Source organism: Bos indicus x Bos taurus, chromosome 12 (assembly GCF_003369695.1).
Source record: "Bos indicus x Bos taurus breed Angus x Brahman F1 hybrid chromosome 12, Bos_hybrid_MaternalHap_v2.0, whole genome shotgun sequence".
Lineage (NCBI taxonomy): Eukaryota > Metazoa > Chordata > Mammalia > Artiodactyla > Bovidae > Bos > Bos indicus x Bos taurus.
The window spans coordinates 1470008-1495639 of record NC_040087.1 but is presented as its reverse complement, the minus strand read 5'-3'; the positions used below and the strand labels follow the sequence as shown (position 1 = coordinate 1495639).

Genomic DNA, 25632 nt, shown 5'->3' with positions numbered 1-25632 from the left:
AATCTTTTCTCAGTGGGCATTAAAAGCTAGGAAAAGCCTCACCACCATGTTTTAAACTCCCTTTTCCTTTTATGCACCTCCCTTCCCTGAGCGAGGACTCCAGGACTCTGCTTCCTTTTTGGCTCAGCGCTTCCCTGGGAAGCAGGTTGAAGCTGGATGTTGGCATGTGGGGGGGCAGCCACATGATCTGACTTGATGAGTGCTGAGCCTGCCCACCTCCAAAGCTCTAATTCAGTATTCTGGAACAGTAGCACTCCAAGAGACTTGCCTCTCAGCACAAAGAGAATTTTCAGATGAATTAGCACGTAAGAGTCTAGAGGAGAAGGGAGAAAACCTGGGTTCAGATCAAGCTATTTGCCAACTGGAAGAAGTTACTTCGTCTTTTTAAGCTTATTTTTTCACCTGTAAGATGCACAAAAGTTACTTATCTTGCTTCTTGTAGCCCTAAATTGAGTAACTGAGATGCTGCTGAGGTTCAGACCAGATCACATGCACAGGCACCTCCTTGGGTGAAGAGCAGGCCCCTGAAGATGCTGAGTGAGAGACAGGGCCGGGGAGCTGGGAAGAGCTCCGTCATCACCACTGTCACCACCCAGGGAACTCCTGGGTCAGCATGAAGGGAGAAACCTGCCTTGGGTAGGGAAGAGGCATTGTGGGAGGAAAATCAAAGTGGAGCTGGTATTACTAAGTGAGCTCTCTAAAATGCTGCTGGGAGGTCTTTGGGGAAGTGTACACATTTCAGCCTTGATGAAATCTGACCTTTTGACCACTATTGTCTTAATGAAGGCATCCAGTACATCTTTCAGAAACCCAAGATTCACCCTAAAACCTTACCCTAAAATAGCTGGTGATGGCCTATCTACTTATTGGACCCCTACCGTAAAATAACCTGTGATTCCTTAAGGACAAATATTTTCTGATTCACATTAGAGTCTATCATAATACTCACCAGACAACTTTTAACAACCTGTGGACAAAGAATGTCACCTGCCATTTCACTGAGCCAAGCATACTGCAGCCATAAAGCCATCAGCCACTGCAGTTACACTCAACAATGCATGACCAGGGGACAGTGCATGCCCAGGGGACTGTGAATGCCCAGGGGATTCAGGATGGAGAAAAACAAGATCCTAGTCTGAGATAGTCAAGATACAAATCAGAGGAATGATTTTAGTGAGTCCAAACTCTTACATCTTCCCATACATAGAAAGGTGCTGAAGTCACTAACTTGAGATGTCTGGTTTTGTGTGTGTGTGTGTGTGTGTGTGTGTGTGTGTGATTAGCAGTAACCTTTTGATGTTCAACTACATGGGTTTTCGTGTTTTGTTTTTAAATTTTGTTTTCAGCAAAAACTCCTATATGTCCTGGGTCTCCCTTACCTATTTGGAAAAGTTTCTCAGGGTTATCTGAGAGGTTGTTAAAAGGCTATCAGTTCAGTTCAGTTCAGTTCAGTCCCTCAGTTGTGTCCGACTCTTTGCGACACCATGAATGGCAGCATGCCAGGCCTCCCTGTCCATCACCAACTCCTGGAGTTCACTCAAACTCATGTCCATCGAGTCGGTGATGCCATCCAGCCATCTCATCCTCTGTCGTCCCCTTCTCCTCCTGCCCCCAATCCCTCCCAGCATCAGGGTCTTTGTCAATGAGTCAACTCTTCGCATGAGGTGGCCAAAGTATTGGAGTTTCAGCTTCAGCATCAGACCTTCCAATGAACACCCAGGACTGATCTCCTTTAGAATGGACTGGCTGGATCTCCTTGCAGTCCAAGGGACTCTCAAGAATCTTCTCCAGCACCACAGTTCAAAAGCATCAATTCTTCAGCGCTCAGCTTTCTTCACAGTCCAACTCTCACATCCATACATGACCACTGGAAAAACCATAGCCTTGACTAGACTGACCTTTGCTGGCAAAGTAATGTCTCTGCTTTTCAATATGCTGTGTAGATTGGTCATAACTTTCCTTCCAAGGAGTAAACGTCTTTTAACTTCATGGCTGCAGTCACCATCTGCAGTGATTTTGGAGCCCCCAAAAATAAAGTCTGATACTGTTTCCACTGTTTCCCCATCTATTTGCCATGAAGTGATGGGACCGGATGCCATGATCTTCGTTTTCTGAATGTTGAGCTTTAAGTCAGCTTTTTCACTCTCCTCTTTCACTTTCAAGAGGCTTTTTAGTTCCTCTTCACTTTCTTCCATAAGGGTGGTGTCATCTGCATACCTGAGGTTATTGATATTTCTCCCGGCAATCTTGATTCCAGCTTGTGCTTCTTCCAGCCCAGTGTTTCTCATGATGTACTCTGCATAGAAGTTAAATAAGCAGGGTGACAATATACATAGCCCTCAGTAATGTCCAGAATAAGATATAATGCTCCTGTTTTAAGTTGTGGGTTTTATTTTTTATTTTTTCCTTCCCCCAGTTCATAGTTGTGATGATCCACTAAGTGATCCAGAGCAGAGTCTTTTCCTTTGCGTGAACTCTACAAATATCTGGACCCTGGTAGAAGCAGAGGACCTTCTCAGGGATTTCAGGCAAATTTGGGTGAGTCTCTCCTGGTTCTTGGATGTCATGTTATTGGCTGAAGATCCTAGGTAGATTCAGTCTACCTATGATAGGTAGACTGATAACAATATGAAGATTCAGTCATATTGTTAATAAATTCCTCTCTGGAGGAGTATGTTATCCTTGAAACTTAGTTTCAAGAAGCAGTACCTTGGGTTATACTCCATTAAAAGACATTGAGAAGATTTTTGCTTAGACACTGAGTTGGGTTGGGCTGGGTAATTAGTGGGAGACTGGCCTGGTGTTCTTCCTTGAGTTGGATACTTTAATAGAATTTGTTGGAATAAAAGTGAAGTATATCATGAGAGCTTTCAGCTCTGAATAAAGGAAATCTTCCTGCCAGCTGACAAAAGCTTTCTTAGGAAACTGAAAAAGTTTTCAAAGTGGTGGCAGCAAGTCCTCATACCATGCAGCTGTCCCTATAGGGGACTCATTTTAATAAGCAACTTGCTCTGCTGGGGACACACATAAGAGCTGGCTACTCAGTGTTCTGGGCAGCCACAGTAGTTGTAAACTACCCAAGGGAGAACTTGAGACACATAAGAGGGCTGAAAGACCTAGAGAAATTAAGCTCACAAATAGCACATTGGTGTACCACATGGTCATCACTAGCAATTTATCTTGACAAACTGACGTTGGAATGGGGAAAAAAGGTTTCAAAACAAAAGGAACAACAGATTGCCACCGTCCAACTAATATTCCAGCCAGGCTTTCATTAAGTACAAACGTTACACTTACAAGGAAATTTTGCAAGTTAGCTTCAGAAAACATCTTTTCAGAATGCTGACCTTAAAGAAATAACCCTTGTATTTATCTCCCTGTGTCTTTGAGATGTAAATGTTCTAGCTGATCTTAGGCATTGTTTTATTTTGTTGTTTTTCCTTTTTCAATGTTTTGAGGGCTTTATCTCTGCCATCCAGAAGGTACACATATGGTGTACATTTGGCCACCAGTTATGTAGACTGGGATTCTGAGCAGGGCTTTTTCTGTCTGTGCCAACTCACAGAGGTCTTTGTCACATTGCCTTTTGTTGCATTGCCTGTACAACAAGACCCTTTATATTCTTAGTTTGGAAGAGTGAGCTTTCCAGATCTTCTAAAAACTGCGCTCTTTTGTGAGGATGCCACTTCTGTCTTATTGGTTTGAGCTGCTATTTAGATATATCATCATTGACCAGGTGAAGGAGCCCTTTAATTGAAAAATATTCTAAATTGGTAAAATTTTTAGAAAGCTCTCATTAGAAATAACTGTTTATTGTTATCTGTTGGTGAAAAAAGAAATTAGAAAAACATCTATATTCATATATATCAAGGGAAGGTTTCATGCAAGAATGGGCATGATAAAGGATAGAAACAGTAAGGACTTAACAGAAACAAAAGAGATTAAGAAGAAATAGCAAGAATACATAGAAGAACTATACAAAAAAGGTTTTAATGACCCAGATAACCATAATGCTGTGCTCACTCACTTAGAGCCAGACATCCTGGAGTGTCAAGTCAAGTGGACCTTAGGGAGCATTACTACCAACAAAGCCAGTGATATGATGGAATTCAGCTAGGCTATTTAAAATCCTAAAAGATGATGTTGGTAAAGTGCTGCACTCAATACCCTGGCAAATTTGGAAAACTCAGCAATGGCCTCAGGAATGTAAAAGGTCAGTTTTCATCCCAGTGCCAAATAAGGGTAATGCCAAAGAAGGTTCTGATATTGTACAATTGCATTCATTTTACATGCAAGCAAGGTTATGCTCAAAATCCTTCAAGACAGGCTTTAGCAGCATGTGAACTGAGAATGTCCAGATGTGCAAGCTGAGTTTAGAAAAGTCAGGGGAACCAGAAATCAAATTGCCAACATTCATTTGATAATAGAGAGAGAAAAAGAATTCCAGAAAAACATCTATTTTTGTTTCATTGACTACTTGAAAGCCTTTGACTATGTGGATCACAAAACAAAAACAAACAAACATGGAAAATTCTTAAAGAGATGGGAATGCCAGACCACCATACCTGTCTCCTGAGAAACCTGTTATGTGGGTCAAGAAGCAACAGTTAGAATCTGACATGGAACAATGGACTGGTTAAAAATTGGGAAAGGAAAACTACAAGGCTGCATATTGTCCCCCTGCTTATTTAACTTCTATGCAGAGTACACCATGGGAAATGTCAGGCTGGATGACTCACAAGCTGGAGACAAGATTGCCAGGAGAAATATCAGCAACCTCAAATATGCAGGTGATACCATTCTAATGCCAGAAAGTGAACAGGAACTAAAGAGCTTCTTGATGAGGGTGAAAGAGGGGCATGAAAAATCTGGCTTAAAACTCAACATTCAGAAAACTAATTCCAACACTTCAAGGCATATAGAAGGGGAAAAAGTGGAAGCAGTGACAGATTTTACTTTTTAGGGCTCCAAAATCACCGTGGATGGTGATTGTAGCCATGAAAAGATGCTTACTCCTTGGAAGGAAAGCTATGATAAACCGAGACAGTGTTTCAAAAGCAGAGATACCAATTTGCCCACAAAGGTCCACATAGTCAAAGCTATAATTTTTCCAGTAGTCATGTGTGGATGTGAGAGTTGGACTATGAAGAAGGCTTAGTGCTGAAGAATTGATGCTTTTGAGTTGTTGTGCTAGAGAAGACTGTAGAGAGTCCCTTAGAGTGCAAGGAGATCCAACCAGTCAATCCTAGAAGAAATCAACACTGAATTTCATTAGAAGGACTGTTGCTGAAGCTCCAATAATTTGGCCATCTGATATGAAGAGCTGACTCATTGAAAAAGTCCCTGATGCTAGAAAGATTTGAAAGCAAAAGCAGAAGGGGATGGCAGAGGATGAGATTGTTAGATAGCATCACTGACTCAATGGACATGAGTTTAAGCAAACTTCAGGAGATAGTGAAGGACAGGGAAGCCTGGCATGCATGGGGTAACAAAGAGTCAGTGACTGAATAACAACAATAATTATATATGATGTTATATTATATATAGTATGTATATTACATATTGTATACATACAGCAATTATATGCAAATATTGTTATATTGCATACAGTATATATATACAATAATATATCAATATATGAGTATTATAATATTAATATATAATATAATAAACATTATATTCAGTTCAGTTCAGTTCAGTCGCTCAGTCGTGTCTGACTCTCTGCGACCCCAGGAATTGCAGCACGCCAGGCCTCCCTGTTCATCACCAACTCCCGGAGTTCACTCAAACTCACATCCATCGAGTCGTTGATGCCATCCAGCCATCTCATCCTCTGTCGTCCCCTTTTTCTTATGCCCATAATCCCTCCCACCATCAGAGTATTTTCCAATGAGTCAACTCTTCGCATGAGGTGGCCAAAGTATTGGAGTTTCAGCTTTAGCATCATTCCTTCCAAAGAACACCCAGGACTGATCTCCTTTAGGATGGACTGGTTGGATCTCCTTGCAGTCCAAGGGACTCTCAAGAGTCTTCTCCAACACCACAGTTCAAAAGCATCAATTCTTCGGTGCTCAGCTTTCTTCACAGTCCAACTCTCACATCCATACATGACCACTGGAAAAACCATAGCCTTGACTAGACTGACCTTTGTTGGCAAAGTAATGTCGCTGCTTTTGAATATGCTATCTAGGTTGGTCATAACTTTCCTTCCAAGGAGCAAGCGTCTTTGAATTTCATGGTTGCAATCACCATCTGCAGTGATTTTGGAGCCCCCCAAATAAAGTCTGACACTGTTTCCACTGTTTCCCCATCTATTTCCCATGAAGTGATGGGACCAGATGTCATGATCTTAGTTTTCTGAATGCTGAGCTTTAAGCCAACTTTTTCACTCTCCACTTTCACTTTCATCAAGAGGCTTTTTAGTTCTTCTTCACTTTCTGCCATAAGGGTGGTGTCATCTGCATATCTGAGGTTATTGATATTTCTCCTGGCAATCTTGTTCTTCCAGCTTGTGCTTCTTCCAGCTCAGCATTTCTCATGATGTACTCTGCATATAAGCTAAATAAGCAGGGTGACAATATACAGCCTTGACATACTCCTTTTCCTATTTGGAACCAGTCTGTTGTTTCATGTCCAGTTCTAACTGTTGCTTCCTGACCTGCATACAGATTTCTCAAGAGGCAGGTCAGGTGGTATTCTGGTATTCTGGTATTCTCATCTCTTTCAATAATGTTAATGATGGCTAAATGTCTAGATGCAGTCAATCATATATATATATATATATATATATATATATATATATATATAACTACATAGAATAATTTTAAAGTGCAACTCTATATATGTGAAGGAACAATGAGGGGAAACATTTCCTGAATCATAGTAGACTAGTAAAACAGGTGATCCAGAGAATTTTAGATTACCAACAGGGTCTAATCCAAAAAATTCACACTTGAGTGGCCTCTCACCAGAATATTTGCCTGATCTAGGAATGAGCTTTCTTAGCACAATGGGACAAAATGGTCATGAAATTCCTCCCAAATGTTAGCTGAATTTATGATCAAGAGGAGGCACTGTGAACTAAGAATGGTAAATGCCATTTCAGTAAGCAAGATATTATGGTCATAAAGCCAGCAGCCACTGCAGCTGCACTCAACAGTGAACACAGAAGGGAATTCAGGATGGAGAAAAACAGGATACTGCCCCTAGTTAAGATGCATTTATGATTTAAATAAGCCCAGTCTCTTGCCTCTTTCCATACATAGAAAGGCACTAAAATTATTCATTGAGATGTCTGTTTTTTTTTGTTTTTTTTTTTTTCATGATTAGTGGTAATCTTTGATGTTCCACTCTCGCTCTCTCTCTCTCTCTCTTTCTTTCCAGTAAAAACTTCTATATATCCTGGCTCCTCCCTTACCTCTTTTAACAACTCCTAAGAGCTGTCTCAGAGGCTATATCCTGGGCTTAAATCTTAAGCCAGCCAAATAAAATGTTATTTTCAAATTTTAGGTGGTACATTTCTCCAGTTGACAAACCTTTTGGTGTTTATAAGCCCCTGGCTCTTTCTGTTCCCTGGAACTCTCTTAAAGCTTTACCTGAATCTGTGTCTCCTGAGTTGCAATTCTTAGGACCCCAAATAAACTCTTTTCTTATTTGCAGTTTCCTGCATAGTGCTTTTGGTTGACAGTATAGGGAAAGAGTTATGGAAACACTTCTATAGCTTCATAATTTTACCAATCCTAATGATTTTATAAATCCTAATTTTACCAATCCTCATACATCTATTATATCATATTTAACTGGCTTATGTTCTGCAGGTTGTCACATGTATTGAAATAATAACTATACAAAGAAGCATGATGGAATGAATGTTTATTTTGCTCTAAAATGCAATTTGAGATGTGGACTTTTTTTTCTACAAAATACAATGTTTAATGGGCTTTGCTCATGTTGAGGTCCTTTAAGGGACCGGAACCTGGTGGTCCAGAGTCGACGGTAAGAAAGTAAAGGAGAGAAAGAGGCTGATATTCCTTGGTTTATGCAGAAAACCAATAAAGTTCCTGACACGGGGCTTGCTCTGTTCATGGAGGCCTCAGGAGCCCTCTTGATGGGGCTGAAGGCGCAGAGCACCTTCTTGAGAGGTCTTAGAAGCCTGGGCAGGAAAGTGAACTCAGAGGGCCTCTGCACTCCAAAGAAATAGCCTGAGAGAGAGAGAGAGAGAAAGAAAGAGAAAGAAAGACATGGGGACCAAAGCTCTGATGGAGCAAAGGTGTTTTAATCAACATGGTGTAGGCATATATACTGTAGTTATTCTCAGCAAAGATATTAAAATTCCAGACTTACAAAACATAAGTGATCCATATTAAAGAGAGAGAGAGTTGTAAATAATCACTTTTACCGTATGGTTCACAAGAAGGAAGAGGGTACTTATCACGATGTGTATTAAAGTATTGAAAAACTACTGAAGGAAATGCCTGGATTCCTCAGCCCCAGGAGAGGCTTGCCTCTCCTCTTAATTCCTGAATATTCAGGAATTAAGAGGGAACAGAGGATTCCTGACAGATCCAAAACAGCACACAGGAAGCCTCCTGTTAAATGCTTCCTGACACCCTCATAGCTCAGTCGGTAAAGAATCTGCCTGCAATGCAGGAGACCTCTCATTCAATTCCTGGGTCAGGAAGATCCCCTGGAGAAGGAAATGGCAATCCACTCCAGTATTCTTTCCTGGAAAATCCCATGGACAGAGGAGCCTGGTGGGCTACAGTCCATGGGTTGCAAGAGTCAGATGTGACTTAGCGACTAAACCACCACCACCACAATGTTTAATGATGTATATGAAATAGGATTTTTCAAGAAAATATTGGTCTAAAACTCCTTATGTATAATTTTGAAATTAAAAAACTCTCTGAAAAGTTTGTTGATAAATTTGTGACAAACATTTTCGGCAGCAAAACCTCACCAGAAATGACATGAAGTTTAACATAGAACTTACTTATCCCACTTAGTGTCAATATTTCATGGCAGAAATATTAATATTTGATATTCATGCTGCCTCTGTAAAAAAATTAATAAAGACCTCAATTAAATAGACTTGAAAAACCAGAAGGGGGAGCTCTCACACCCTGCAACAATAGCAGAGCCCATAAAGAAGAAAGTCATTTTTTTTTCCTGGCAAAGACTCAGCCACGGAAAAGCTGAGTACTTTTTGTTTAGTATAACCCTCTCGAGTTCCCTTTTCTCTATGAAATCATTCTTCTTTCCTGTCAGGACTTGTAGGAGGCTCACCATGATCACAGACCTTGAATTGCATCCCTTTGATCCTGAATAAACCAGTCTTTGCTGGAGAAATATCTGGCAGTCTATTATTTTAGGTCAGAATTTCATATACCATTTGAGGGTGTCATGTAATACAGTAGTCTGTTACTTTACTAGCATCTAAAAAATTCTGAATTCAAAACATATCTGACCCATAATGTTTCAGGTAAACTATTTTGGGCATAGTTTCATCACAGTTACTCTTGAATGTGGGAAAATTTTAATATAATTTGTCAGGCAACACTGGTATGTGTGTGTGTCCTTTTAAAAATTAATGTAAATATTTTCCCCACAATTGTGAAAACATTAGAAGCATTTTTTCACATGCTGTTACTATATGAGATACAGATATATTATCTATCAAAGATATCCCTTTTTTTCAGAACTCATAATTCTGAATCCTCTACCAAAATTGCCATACTTCTTCAAGTGCTGTACTTGATATCCCATGTGTGTTCAAGAAAGAGCACTTGACTAGGTCTTCAGCCTAGGATCTTTTGGTCTACCTCCATTTATATTCCAGTGAATTATTTGGACTATGAATAATGTCCTGTAGGGCCACCCAAGATGGACAGGTCATGGTGGAGAGTTCTGACAAAACGTGGTCCACTGGAGAAGGGAATGGCAAACCACTTCAGTATTCTTGCCTTGAGAACCCCATGAACAGTAGGAAAAGGCAAAATGATAAGATACTGAAAGATGAACTCCAGGTCGGTAGGTGCCCAATATGCTACTGGAGACCAGTGGAGAAATAACTCCAGAAAGAATGAAGGGATGGGGCCAAAGCAAAAACAATGCCCAGTTGTGGATGTGACTGGTGATGGAAGTAAAGATCAACGCTGTAAAGAACAACATTGTGTAGGAATCTGAAATGTTAGGTCCATGAATCAAGATAAATTGGAAGTGACCAAATAGGAGATGGCAAGAGTGAACATGGACATTTTAGGAACCAGTGAACTAAAATGGACCAGAATGGGTGAACTTAATTCAGATGACCCTTACATCTACTATGGACAAGAATCCTTTAGAAGAAATGGAGTAGCCCTCATAGTCAACAAAAGAGTCCAAAATGCAGTACATGGGTGCAATCTCCAAAATGACAGAATGATCTCTGTTTATTTCCAAGGCAAACCATTCAACATCACAGTAATCCAAGTCCATGCTCCAACCACTAATGTTGAGAAGCTGAAGTTGAACAGTTCCATGAAGACCTACAAGGCCTTCTAGAACTAACACCAAAAAAAAAAAAAAAAGGATGTCCTTTTCATCATAGGGACTGGAACACAAAAGTAGGAAGTCTAGAGATACCTGGACTAACAGCCAAGTTTGGCCTTGGAGAAGGAAATGGCAACCCACTCCAGTACTCTTGCCTGGAAAATCCCATAGATGGAGGAGCCTAGTAGGCTTCAGTCCATGGAGTCACAAAGATCACAACAAATCAGACACAACTGAGCGACTTCACTTTCTTTCTTTCTTGACCTTGGAGTACAAAATTAAGCAGGTCAAAGGCTAACAGAGTTTTGCCAAGAGAATGCAGTGGGTCATAGCAGACACTGTCTATAAACAACACAAGAGCTGACTCTACATATGGACATCACCAGTCAATATCGAAATCAGATTGATTATATTCTTTGCAGCCGAAGATGGAGAAACTCTATACAGTTAGAAAAAAGAAGACGAGGATCCGACTGTGACTCAGATCATGAACTCCTTATTGCAAAAAGTTATTTGGACAACCTAGAATAAAACTCAGTGTACTTGTAAGTCTCAGCGGTAGAATGAAACTTGGTAGAAGACCCTTTATAGTGTAGCAGAACTGGCTGGTTATAGTGGAAGTTCATAGAATACACCTTAGTCGGGGAGTACAGCTTTGGAGATGGCAGTTGGAAGTTTGAATCTCATGTCCACTACTCCCTGATGAGACATTGTTTACAGATGAGCCTCAATTCAGGGGGCATGATAATCATACTCACCTGAGGTTGGTTGTGAGACTTAGTAGAAACAGATACATATCAGATGGTAACTGCTCTTGTCCAGTCCAATCATCCAGTGTCTGACATTTTAAAAAATTGAGGTATAGCTGATATAACATTATATTAGCTTCTGTTAACTGATATAACATATGTTAGCAAAACACAATGATTTGCTATTTGTACACATTGCAAACAACACGTCTAAGTCATACCCATTACCTTCTCTTTCCAGTGATGAGAACTTTAAAAAATTTCTCTTACTACTTTCAAATATACAATACATTATTAACTATAGTCACTATGGTGGACATTAAACCTCCATAACTTCTTCATTTTATAACTAGAAGTTTGTACGTTTTGACCAACTTTGTCCATCTAATCCCTTCCCCCTCACCCCCCATTTCTGGCAACCACAGATATATTCTCTGTATCTGTAAGCTTGCTTTTTCTTTTTTCTAGATTCCACATATAAGATAATATTCAAGCAGTGCCTGGCATTCTTGGCTCTAAACTGAGTCCTCTCACATGCTCAATATCAATGATGCCACATATGTGAAAACTGTCCCCTACTTAGCGACCACAGGATTTCTCTTCCTCTCAAATCTACTGTCTGTCATACTTTATGCTCCAAGGACTCACATGTTGCCACTTACTCCCAGTCCTTTACTGCCTGAATATTCTACATGTTTTCTACTGCCAGTTTCAATTTTCTGCTCTGTCTCTTCACTCATTGAGTGTCCTTATCTTTTTTCTCCCTAGTGAGGGTCAAAAGAAGAACTAATAAAGTTTATTGAATAAATTTCAGGAGAAAAGTCTAAATTCTGCTATATAAGCCAAAATAAAAATTCTCGAAGTGTACTGTGCTATAGTACAATTTAATAAATAGCAAGGCAGTCGTTGACAGATTTTTAAAGTACTAAACAGCAACTTTTGTCTTTTGAGAATTTATTTAACTAACACTTTCTAACAATATATGAAAAACTTGATTCTATTATTAAACTCATGCAATTTCACTTAAAATTATGACTTTTTAAATGCACTGTTCTAAAGTGGCTAAATGCAATTTAGTTTCTTATAAACTCTAATTATATTTTAAGGAATATAGAGGCAAAAATAAATTTTAATTTCCATACCTTCTGTAAAATCAATTAAAAAATACCAAAGAAAATTATGGAGATATACACTTGTGTATAGAGACCAAAATCTTGCTCTACAGCTAAATGTTGAAACCCTAGTTTTCCAACTAACATTGTTGTTTTAGTAAGAATAAGAGAAGTGCTAATGAATCCATTTATCCATCCATCCATCCATCATTTTATTCATTCAGTCACTAGTTAAAACTTAGCTTACTTTTAAGACTGCTAGATTATAAAAGAATTAACATTATGAGACTATCCTTACAAAGTTTAAGAAAGGAGATGAGGTATGGTGCAATTGAGGAAGAGTAGATTTCTTAGAACTTGGTGGTAGCAACTGGAACGTTAGAGGAGGCAGTAGGACAGAAAAAGAAAAAAAAAAAATACATGGGCTTTGAAACTAGAAAACCTGAGTTAAATTCCTGTGGTACTCTTTACTAGTTGTGTGATCCAGGGCAACCTGCTTAAACTCTCCAAGCATTACTTACTTTGCCTGTAAAATGGGAGATATAGATTTACCTCACAAGTTTGTTCTGAAGGTTAATTAAATTAAAATAAGCAAATCACAGTACTTTGCATATACTGTCTCAATAAATTCCATTTCTACCCCACTCATCTGATATTTTTAGTTCTGATTTATTTTGTTTTAAATATCTAGCTCTCTGGATTAATTCATTTATTGAGTCATTTAAGCATTCATTGTTTAAACATACAATATTCCTGGCACTGTGATAGGTGCTGGGAATCCAAAGATAAATAATTTGAAATCCCTCCTGCTGGTTATAATTACTTACTAGAGGACAAAGACCAATAAATAAATCAATATTGTAGAGGTTAATAGAAGAGCAGAACTGTGTTGGGATCCAGAAGAGATCACATTGCCCCTGTATGGAAGGTGGGAGCAGGTATATGTGGCTGCCTTGGCAACTGCTACTCCATAAATGTCTCCAAATGGAGACTTTCTTCAATCAAGTAGTCCTAGCACTTCTTTAGACACCCTCCCATTTATTAGGCTCCAGTGAAAAGTGATAAGGAAGTCCCAATGCTGACAACAGGGGGTGGTAGAATTGCAAAGTCCAAGTCAGTTCAGTTCAGTTCAGTTCAATCGTTCAGTCGTGTCCGACTCTTTGTGACCTCATGAATTGCAGCATGCCAGGCATCCCTGTCCATCACCAACTCCTGAAGTCCACCCAAACCTATGTCCATTGTGTCGGTGATGCCATCCAACCATCTCATCCTCTGTTTACCCTTCTCCTCCTGCCCTCAATCTTTCCCAGCATTAGCGTCTTTTCCAATGAGTCAGCTCTCTGCACCAGGTGGCCAAAGTATTGGAGTTTCAGCTTCAACATCAGTCCCTCCAATGAACAGCCAGGACTGATCTCCTTTAGGATGGACTGGTTGGATCTCCTTGCAGTCCAAGGGACTCTCAAGAGTCTTCTTCGACACCACAGTTCAAAAGCATCAATTCTTCGGCACTCAGCTTTCTTTATAGTGCAACTCTCACATCCATACATGACTACTGGAAAAACAATAGCCTTCACTAAATGGACCTTTGTTGACAAAGTAATGTCTCTGCTTTTTAATATGCTGTCTAGGTTGGTCCTAACTTTCCTTCCAAGGAGTAAGCATCTTTTAATTTCATGGCTGGAATTACCATCCACAGTAATTTGGAGCCCAGAAAAATAAAGTCAGCCACTGTTTCCACTGTTTCCCCATCTACTTCCCATGAAGTGATGGAAACAAGATGCCATGATCTTCGTTTTCTGAATGTTGAGCTTTAAGCCAACTTTTTCCCTCTCCACTTTTACTTTCATCAAGAGGCTCTTTAGTTCTTCTTCACTTTCTGCCATAAGGGTGGTATCATCTGTACATCTGAGGTTATTGATATTTCTCCCAGCAATCTTGATTCCAGCTCGTGCTTCCTCTAGCCCAGCGTTTCTCATGATGTACTCTGTATATAAGTTAAATAAGCAGGGTGACAATATACAGTCTTGATGTACTCCTTTTCCTATTTGGAACCAGTCTGTTGTTCCATGTCCAGTTCTAACTGTTGCTTCCTGACCTGTATACAGGTTTCTCAAGAAGTAGGTCAGGTGGTCTGGTATTCCCATCTCTTTCAGAATTTTCCACAGTTTATTGTGACACATGCAGTCAAAGGCTTTGGCATAGTCAATAAAGCAGATATAGATGTTTTTCTGGAACTCTTTTGCTTTTTCGATAATCCAGCAAATGTTGGCAATTTGATCTCTGGTTCCTCTGCCTTTTCTAAAACCAGCTTGAACATCTGGAAGTTCACAGTTCACATATTGCTGAAGCCTGGCTTGGATAATTTTGAGCATTACTTTACTAGCATGTGAGATGAGTGCAATTGTGCAATAGTTTGAACATTCTTTGGCATTGCCTTTCTTTGGGATTGGAATGAAAACTGACCTTTTCCAGTCCTGTGGCCACTGCTGAGTTTTCCAAATTTGCTGACATATTGAGTGCAGCACTTTCACAGCATCATCTTTTAGAATTTGAAATAGCTCAACTGGAATTCCATCACCTCCACTAGCTTAGTTTGTAGTGATGCTTCCTAAGGCCCACCTGACTTCACATTCCAGGATGTCTGGCTCTAGGTGAGTGGGAGTCTACAGACCTTCGTGATTATCTGGGTCATGAAGATCTTTTTTGTACAGTTCTTCTGTGTATTCTTGCCACCTCTTCTTAATATCCTTTGCTTCTGTTACGCCCATACCATTTTTGTCCTTTATTGAGCCCACCTTTGCATGAAATGTTCCCTTGATATCTCTAATTTTCTTGAAGAGATCTCCAGTCTTTCCCATTCTATTGTTTTCCTCTATTTCTTTGCACTGATCGCTGAGAAAGGCTTTCTTATCTCTCCTTGCTCTTCTTTGGAACTCTGCATTCAAATGGGTATATCTTTCCTTTTCTTCTTTGCTTTTCACTTCTCTTCTTTTCACAGCTATTTGTAAGGTGTCCTCAGACAACCATTTTGCTTTTTCTTGGTGATGGTCTTGATCCCTTTCTCCTGTACAATGTCATGAACCTCCATCCATAGTTCATCAGACACTCTGTCTATCAGATCTAGTCCCTTAAATCTATTTCTCTTTTCCACTGTATAGTCATAAGGGATTTGATTTAGGTTATACCTGAACGGTCTAGTGGTTTTCCCCACTTTCTTCAATTTAAGTCTGAATTTGGCAATAAGGTGTTCATGATCTGAGCCATAGTCCACTCCTGGTCTTGTTTTTGCTGACTGTGTAGAGCTTCTCCATCTTTGGCTGCAAAGGATATAATCAATCTGATTTTCATGTTGACCATCTGGTGATGTCCATGTGTAGAGTCTTCTCTTGTGTTGTTGGAAGAGGGTGTTTGCTATGACCAGTGCTTGGGTCATAAAGTCCAAGTGCTTGGGTGCAAATCTATGTTTCATCCTTTATTAACTGTGTGCCCTTCAGTTCAATTCTGTTCAGTTCAGTCACTCAGTCGTGTCCGACTCTTTGTGACCCCATGAATCGCAGCACGCCAGGCCTCCCTGTCCATCACAAACTCCCGGAGTTCACTCAGACTCACATCCATCGAGTCAGTGATGCCATCCAGCCATCTCATCCTCTGTCATCCCCTTCTCCTCCTGCTCCCAATCCCTCCCAGCATCAGGGTCTTTTCCAATGAGTCAACTCTTCACATGAGGTGGCCAAAGTACTGGAGTTTCAGCCTTAGCATCATTCCTTCCAAAGAAATCCCAGAGCTGATCTCCTTCAGAATGGACTGGTTGGATCTCCTTGCAGTCTAAGGGACTCTCAAGAGTCTTCTCCAACACCACAGTTCAAAAGCATCAATTCTTCAGTGCTCAGCTTTCTTCACAGTCCAACTCTCACATCCATACATGACCACTGGAAAAACCATAGCCTTAACTAGACGGACCTTTGTTGGCAAAGTAATGTCTCTTCTTTTGAATATCTTATCTAGGTTGGTCATAACTTTTCTTCCAAGGAGTAAGCGTCTTTCAATTTCATGGCTGCAGTCACCATCTGCAGTGATTTTGGAGCCCCCAAAAATAAAGTCTGACACTGTTTCCACTGTTTCCCTATCTATTTCCCATGAAGTGATGGGACCAGATGCCATGATCTTCGTTTTCTGAATGTTGAGCTTTAAGCCAACTTTTTCCCTCTCCAATTTCACTTTCATCAAGAGGCTTTTTAGTTCCTCTTCACTTTCTGCCGTAAGGGTGGTGTCATCTGCATATCTGAGGTTATTCATATTTCTCCCGGCAATCTTGATTCCAGCTTGTGCTTCTTCCAGCCCAACATTTCTCATGATGTACTCTGTATATAAGTTAAATAAGCAGGGTGACAGTATACAGACTTGTCGTACTCCTTTTCCTATTTGGAACCAGTCTTTTGTTCCATGTCCAGATCTAACTGTTGCTTCCTGACTTGCATATAGGTTTCTCAAGAAATAGGTCAGGTGGTCTGGTATTCCCATCTCTTTCAGAATTTTCCACAGTTTATTGTGATCCACACAGTCAAAGGCTTTGGTGTGCCCTTAGGTCAGTGATTTAGACTCTCTGAGCACGTTTCCTCACCTGAGGATAACTGCACCTACCTCTCTGACCACTAAATGAAAAGAAAAAAATTATGTGAAACATTGAACTCTGTTGTTGGCACATGTTAAATAGTCAATATTAGCTGCTAAGAATTCTTGTGAACATTAAAATATATGGTTTTCTTTTTAAAGTATAATGTCAAAAATAAAAGACTCATTCAGCCCTGTTACTCAGAAGTTACCTGCCCTCCCTGTGTGACACACTACTACTTTCAGACAGTGGATTAGTTGCAGCAGCAAGAGGACCCATTTGGAAGGCTCTGCCATACGCTGTCCTTACAAACTCACCTGCAGAAAGTTACCCTGCAATAAAGTGGAAAGCCGGTCATACTCAGGGTAGTTTGAGGAGCAGAAGGCTCCATGAACGATGCCTCTCTGAAGGACATAGCTGCGTTTTATTTTATTTTTATTACGTTTTAGCTGTGCCGGGTCTTCATTGCTGTGGAGGCTTTTCTCTAGTTGCGGGGAGCGAGGGCTCCTCTTCGTCGTAGAGCACAGGCTGTAGGGCACACGGGCTCCAGTCTTGCGGCTCCTGGGGGACAGCTCTAGTGTGCTGTCTCAGTAGTTGTGGCACACTGGCTTAATTGCCCCACAGCATGTGGAATCTTCCAGGATCACAGATGGAACCTGTGTGTCCTGCATTGGCAGGTGGATTTTTAACTGCTGAGCCATAATGGAAGCCCCCATAATGTGTTTTCATTCAAAGTTTAGTTATGAATATTCTGAACACTATTTCCCGGAAGTCTCTATAATATACCATCTTTTGCCACCTCATGTGAAGAGTTGACTCATTGGAAAAGACTCTGATGCTGGGAGGGATTGGGGGCAAGAGGAGAAGGGGATGACAGAGGATGAGATGGCTGGATGGCATCACTGACTCGATGGACATGAGTCTGAGTGAACTCTGGGAGTTGGTCATGGACAGGGAGGCCTGGCGTGCTGTGATTCATGGGGTCACAAAGAGTCAGACACGACTGAGTGACTGATCTGATATGATCTGATCGGAAGCTTAACTTTGTTTTTTATTTTCCCCTGCCTCTTGGCACGATGACTGATACATAAAAGATGTCCCCAAATGATGGTTAAATGTAAAAGTAAAGTTATACATACAAAATGCAACCTGCACCTCAGCCATGCTCAGGAATAATTTATTTGAAAATAATTTTTTAAAATCACTTTTTAAGTTGAAGTATTTAAATGCAGACATGTCACTCTCTGGTGCCAGCTGGTGTTCTGTTTCCTTGGCTTTGTTTTCCACATCTCCAGTGATGAGGACGTGGGCTCAGACACACACATACTTGTTCTTTGTTGTTTTAACAGCACCTGGTGCTGGTGGTTTGAGGTTTGGCTTTGGTTTTCCGTGTCACAGAGTCGACTCTGGGACTATAGTACCATTCTGAGCTCAGAGGGAACAGGGGACAGGGGCCAAAACCCGAACTCGCGCATAATCATCAGCTCCCTCCTCTCAGGAGCTCACACAATTCATGGATGTGGAGAAGACTGGCACACCTTTTGGCTGTATTAGGCTGTAATTCATCTTCAGAACTGAAGGACTCCAAATGTAAAGGTCAGACTACTCGGAAGCTGCCTTGGCATCTGACAAAATGATTCTGTGTCCCAGGGCATCTATCAGCCCTCCAGGTGGGCCTGAGCAATCCATTGAAAATTTCACGATCCCCGCCCCCGGAACATGGTTGTGAGTAGTATTGTATTATCCATTCTTACAGACCATCAAACGCAGATGGGGCTTGATCCCATTCTCAAAGCAGAGGGAGGCTTTGGCTCATGTGCTGATTGTAGTCTACTCACCGCCCCCATCCACCTTCCAACCTCCTGGGCGCAGGACCCAGGTGGGTCCCTGACGGGACAAGCTTTTCTTGGCACTGACAGCAAAGGCTTCCGGCGCTTTCCATTTGTCGCTTGACAAAGGCTGCAACCGGTGTGCAGTCCAAGGGTCTGGCTTGACAGCGCCGTGTGCTGTGGGTTTGTGGTTTGCCTTCACTTGTTTTCGCCGTGTGTGGGAAGCTCTCCTGGGAAAGGAGGCCGCGCCTGGGCGTGCCAGACTGCTCAGTGATCTTCCGCTGTGGGTCTGAGGCCAGCTCCTCCAGCACGGGGAAACAGGCCAGGCTTTCTGAAGAGGCTTGCAACCTGCCAGCTATTTTCAAAGGCACTTTGGTGTATGTTCTCTTCTCCAATTGTCAAGTCTGAAGGTGACAAGTTGTTTTTCATTCATTATTTCTTTCCCTTCTTCTTTCTTTCTGCATGGAATTGTAAGTCCCAATTTAGCATTTTCTGATTATATTCCCTTTGTCAAAGTTGCAACATAACCTTTCAGATCTGGCAGTATCACCTGTTAACATCTCCTTATGAGTAAGTACTTGTTAATGGACTCCACTCCCCTCTTCTCTCCCTGTTCAGGATTTTATTTCATCTAGAATATGTCTTTTATTAACATCAGAAATTTAATTATGTACATATTTGAAACCTGAAGCCATTAAGTCTACAGATCCCTTGAAAATGCTGTTTGCTAGATGTGCAATCACAATGAATGTGCAAAATGGCACACAGTTAGCTTTTAAAGCTCCCCTTAAAACAGGCTGAGGGCCTAGCTTTTTAAGAATAGAGAAAATGAAGCGACTTAGCAGCAGCAGCAGACATTAGAAGAAACAAGGAAAATACATGAAATAAGTGAGGAATGGAGTTAAGAGCATTATATTCAAAGGGAAGATATTGGAGAGAGAGAGATGTGAAAAGGAAGGAAGGAAACAGAGACTTTTCAGTGTGAACACGAGCGATTCCTCTTGCTAAGGAAGGCAGAGGCTGCTGGCTCTTCCTCCTCTCTTGCATCTCCTGGGTCTTATCTATCCCAAGTCAGTGTGTACATAATCATGCCCTACTTGTGAGCATGTTTACCTTTATGTGTTTAATTTTACACTTCAATTATCATCATGATTTATCCCACCGGACTACAGTCTCCTCAGGGGCAGGAATCATGACAAGTTTCTAGGATAGAAGGGTTAGCTGTTGAGAGGGTAACGACGTCTGGTGGATATGACCACCCTTCAGAGGAGGACTTCTCTCCTGGCTGACAGTGCTGGCAGTCAGCTGCTTCAGCGCTCAGCCCATCTGAGATCACGGTCACGTCTGTCCTGGGTGGCCATCTCCAGTGACTGAGCCACCATCCTGGGTTGACTGGGGGATTCTGAAGGGCTGCTTTAGTTTTGGAGCTTGGCATGGCTAAGCTCTCAAGGGCCTGCATCACCACTGACTTCTCTCTGAGTCCACTTCTGTTTCCTCTCCTCACTTCCCCAGATGTGTGTGCCAAGGGCACTCAGCAATGAAAGTATCTGTGTCCTGGAGAACTCAGCCTGCAATTACTTTTAGCTGAGGATACAAAATAATTAGGCTGTTGAGGTAGAGACTTTAGGGGGAAGTATTTTAATATTTTACATAGTGTGTGGTTTTAGAGGAGTATAACAAAAAAAGAAAATCTGGTAGAAAGAATCAAGGAGTCCCCAGACTTGGAGCTCTATTAAGAGCAGAGTGTGTGACCTTGGGATGGTCACAGCATGCCCTGGGCCTTCCTCCTCTTCTTCAAAGGGAAGGAGTTGGAACAGAATATCCCCAAAGTTCTTCCCTTAGAAGCTACAACTTGGCTGTGAGCAAAGGGTTTTCAAAGATAACTTCAAAACTGTACAGCCAGGTGCAAACCTGAAGGAAAAGAAAATGTGCCATTCAGAGTTGGAGGCAGTGATGTAACATCCCGCTGAGACTGTCATTCTGACAACTCACAAATGTGTGTGAAGAAGAGATTCCTTTGATGGCTGCTTGTCTAGAGATAACAGACACCTTTCAAAAGGAGAGGAGAGAGGACCTTTCAAAAGGAGAGGGCATGGACTGGCAGACAGTGGGAATTAGGATAGAAGCACCATGGGAGAGTAAACCAGGTATTAGAAAACATCATCACTGACATTTAAAATGAAGAGATTGACAAGGAGAAACACTTTGTAGTCACGAAAGTAAAACTTACTGCAAATCAAGAAGTTTGGCTCCAAATGAAAGTTTGAATCTTATTCAGTTTATTTCATTTTGGTTGCAGGATTCTCTGGCTTATAGGTTAACTTTAATTAAAACAATCATCATTCACCAAATAATTAAATGCCTTCATTTATCAGCCAGGCTTCTTTGATGCTCTTGACAAAGGAACAAAATAACAAAAAATGAGTTTATGGTCAAGCTAGAGGATGTCTCACAGAGTAGAAGGCAAAGCTGAAACCAAGCAGGTCTCCAGGACAAGACTCATGGAAGTTCCAAGGGTCTAACAGCAAGAGAGAGGATTTCCTGGCATCCATGCTTCCAGTGTTTGCACCCTGTGAAGATTTAACTTTCCAGGAAAGATGGGAAAGTGACTGACTTGAGTCACTTCTCACATCTTTGCTGGAAGGATAGAACCCCTTGACTGAGACCTACTAGAACTGCATGCACTCTGGCAGGGGCCACTCCAAAGAAAGTCAAGGTTTTATAACCAAAAGAAAGGACAAAAGATGGATCCTCGGCCAGCAAAAGTTTCAGATGTCCTTCTGCCCCAGGTATTGCTCTAAGTGATGGCATATGTTGGTGAGAGGCATAGACATGAGCTCTGTTGGCAGGGAACATACAGTCTAGTAAGAAAGTATAATAGAGTATGATGGACACTGTTAGTTCACTACCACCATTCCCAGCCTAGTTTGTCGTTGCTGCTTTTTGCACACTTCTGCTTGGAGAAGGAAATGGCAACCCACTCCAGTATTCTTGCCTGGAGAATCCCATGGACGGAAGAGCTTGGTGGGCTTCAGTCCACAGGTAGCAAAGAGTCAGACATGACTGAACGACTTCACTTCACCATTTAACAAATACTTTCCCAATAGCCAAGAGGCATAGTTTTGGCCAGTATGTATGAACAGAAGTCTGCAAAAGGTTTAAGGGGAAAAAAAACCCCAAAACATTTGCTTTCTCTGATAAAAGGGACAAATGCACCTGGCACTGTCGTTTTCTCTTTGTCCTACTTGAGATGTGATGTCTGGTGCTATGGGAGCCATTTTGTGCCCATGGAGATGAAACAAACATCAGTTAAAATAGTGGAGAAGGAATGAGCAAGTCTAGAGCTTTAATAGCATCGTTAAGAGGCTTCTTGGTATTAGTATTTCACCTATTGCAGCTGAATGCATTTCTAACTGATATACAGAGAACCTAATTTAACCGTGGAGCCTGGGATGGAATTTTCAAGGAAGTAAATGGGATATCAAGAGCTTATCTAAGTGGCAGATGGGAATTGGAAGGAAAGATGAGCATTTGTGGTGGTCTATGGATAAGAAAATCTGTACCCACTTCCTACATAATACCTATGGCCTAGATCAAGATAACTTTTCTCACTCTAGTCTTATTTTGCAGAATCCACCTTTACAGAATCCACCTTTGCGGAGTTTCCTCCTTTACTCTAAACTTAGGGAAAACGTGGCCTTTTTTATTCAAGGAAGATCCCTCTATTGCAGTCTGATGCAATTCTCTCCCAGTAATTCTAGGATTTTGTTGATTGTTCTTTCTGTTTTTATAGTGTCCTCTCCTCTACAACCTCCATCCTTATAGTTTGCCAATATTCTCATCTCTCTCACATTAAAAAAAAAAAAAAGCCTCTTCCATCTACTGCATTTTTGCCCCTTGGAAAGTTTACTCTGTCTTCTGTTTACCTCCTCCCTTCTCTCTGTACCTTACTGCCATTAGACAGCTCTCTTAACCACTGCATAAAACTGTTTGGAGAAGGTCACTGTCATTAGAAGGTAATTTCTAAGAGGACAGGTATCTTCTCCACTTTGTTCTCCCCTGTGTGTGTCCCCAGAGTAGTGCCAGTTACATAATACCTGCTCAAGAAATGAATAAAATGAATAAATATCTTTCTAATCAACAAAGCAAAGAACTCTGCCTTTCTTATCTTACTTAACTTCTCAGTAGCCTTATCATTTCCGACTACTTTCACTTTCTTGGTTTTTGTAACAATTCTTTTTCTTTAAACTTTTTGTTATAAAATTTAATAAATGAATATAAAAGTAAGAAAAATAAAATAATGAAGGCCTGGGTAACCATCACCCAGCTTCAACTTACAGCCGATCTTATTTCATCTAAACCTTCACTTCCTCTCTCTGATATTAATTTGACACAATTCAGATATCATTTCATGCATACATATTTCAGTTTATATTGCCAAAAGAAAAGAAATATTAAAAAAAACAGAACTGTAGTATCATCATTATACTAAAAATTAATGATAATTCCTTAGTATCATCAGCATCATTCTTTCTTAATTTTATTTTTAACTCTTGATTTTTTTTTTTTTCAGATGGTGGGATACTGTTCTGTTTCTGGACCTTTTCTTACTGGTAAATTGGGGAGTTGGAGCCAGATATGGTCAGATTCCTCTATGGTCTTTAAAGACATCAGTTTAAGGAGTTCCATATCACTGCCTGATGAAAAGGAAGCTCTCAGGGCAAGCTCTGCCTGCAGCTTATCCACCTTGGCCATGCCCGGGCAGGTTTGTTCAATTCAGGGTGAACTTTTAGGCACCGTACCTGTTTTGGTCAGTAATAAGCTGCTACTTTCATCTTTAGTCATCTGACTCCTGTGCTTGCCTCCCAGTCAGTTCTGAACTCAGAAGGAAGAATGATGTTAAGTCCCATCAGCATAATGCTAATGTTATTTAGAAACATTGTGGTAAGCACCAGATGAAAGAGCTAAATAGTTGAAAGTCATTATTTCTGAGGAGGGGAGAAGGCATAGAAAGTGGGTGAGAAACAAAGGACTTTTTTTTTTTTACTGAAGCCTGTTATATGTGACTCTTTAAGGTATATACATGTCATGTGTTGCTAAGTACAAAAGTTGATGTAAAATATCACATCAAAACACATAAAATTTCAAAGCCCCCTCCTCACACCTGGCCTTACTTCTCTCAGGGAGGAAATCTAGGAGGACTTCTTCTCTCCTTGCTCCTCTCGCCCCGACCTAGGTGGGGTCCAGTCCTTGATGTGTCCTGTGCCCATCACCACTCTTGCATGCCCACCACTCTTGCCTTGTTCATGCCCCTAACTGTCTCTCTGCTGGACCATTGCATCACGTTCTCCATAAGTCATCTGTTATGGATTGAACTACATCCCCAGAAATTCCTGTGCTGAAGGTCCAACCCCCAGTACCTCAGATGTAACAGTATTTGGAGACTGAGCCTTTAAGGAGGTAAAGTCAAGTGAAGTCATATTTGTTGGCTGTAAGGGTTTCACCAGGGGAAGACTGTGTGAAGACAAAGAGAAGGCCATCATCACAATCCATGAAGATGGGACTCAAAAGCAACAGTTCTGCTGACACCTTTGATCTCAGACTTCAAACCTCCAGCACTGTGAGAAAAGAAATTCCTGTTATTTAAGCTGCCCAGTCTGTGGCACTTTGTCATGGCAGTCATGACCAGCTAATACATCATCTCCCTTCCTTCCTTGGCCATGGTCTGATTCATCTTCCAAAACAATGTGAAAGGAAGCCTCCAGTGACGCACATCTCCTCATTATTTCCCCGATTTTAATTCCTAAATGACTTCCTATCACTGCTAGTTAAAACCTGGTTCCTTAGCATGAGATGGAAAGTCCTCTCTTATCTTCTCTTGCCTGACTCTTCCTTTCTGAAGCCATAGTGAAATACTTGTCTTCCTGAAGGTGTCACCTTAAGCTTTACTATCTCTGCAGGTGTATCTTTCTTCCCCAGAACACCTTCATTCTTATTACTCCTCTTGTCACTAATTTCAAGTCTCAGGTCAAGCCCCATTTCCTCTATGGAAACTTCCCTCCAGATAGAATTGACCTCTTCTTTCCCTTATGTTTCACTCTGGATGGTATATAGAATTCATCCTATATTTGTAGCATTTTTATTGCCATTATTTTATCTTATTCACCTAATCCTTAAAAGCAGAGACTATGTTGTGATGATGTACACTTACACTCAAGACTTAACATAATACCTGAAATATGCTAGGTGCTCAAAAAATGTTGACCAAATAAATGAATCTGTAAAGTTGAAATAATTATGTTAGTATAGCATACTTCAGGAAGTAATTCTCCTATAGTATATGTAGAAATTTTAAGCAATATAATTACAATGTAAGTAATTGTTTTTGAACTTTTAAAAATGAAATGATTGCTTAATGATGAGTTTGCACATACACTGATAACAAGTCATTTCTGACCCTTAAAATTCAGTTGGTTCTTCTTAAAACATGGAATCATGAAAACATATTGCTGAATATTAGAGATGATCTGATCCAAACCTTTCTTTTTATCAACAAGGAAATTGAGACACAGACTGCATACCACCACACAGCCCCATGCTACCACAGCAGGTCTCTTGATTCTCTGCCTGATACTCATCTGGCCTCTGATGAAAACAGAAACACTGCACTAGATTGGTCTGAAGGAAAGGGAATGTAAATGAATTAAGTGAATGAAAAAAGCCACCCAATTTACATTTATAAAAGTAATAGACTCAGACTCTTAAATTGTTTCTAAATAAAATATTGTGAATGAACTTCA

General features: G+C 40.7%; 1 long non-coding RNA gene across 1 annotated transcript; it reads left to right on the top strand.

Moving 5' to 3' along the window:
• Positions 1–2420: 2420 nt before the first annotated feature.
• Positions 2421–25632, top strand: LOC113902160. The gene is made up of 2 exons (XR_003513684.1): positions 2421–2538; positions 23406–25632. It is a non-coding gene; the product is annotated as an uncharacterized LOC113902160 (long non-coding RNA).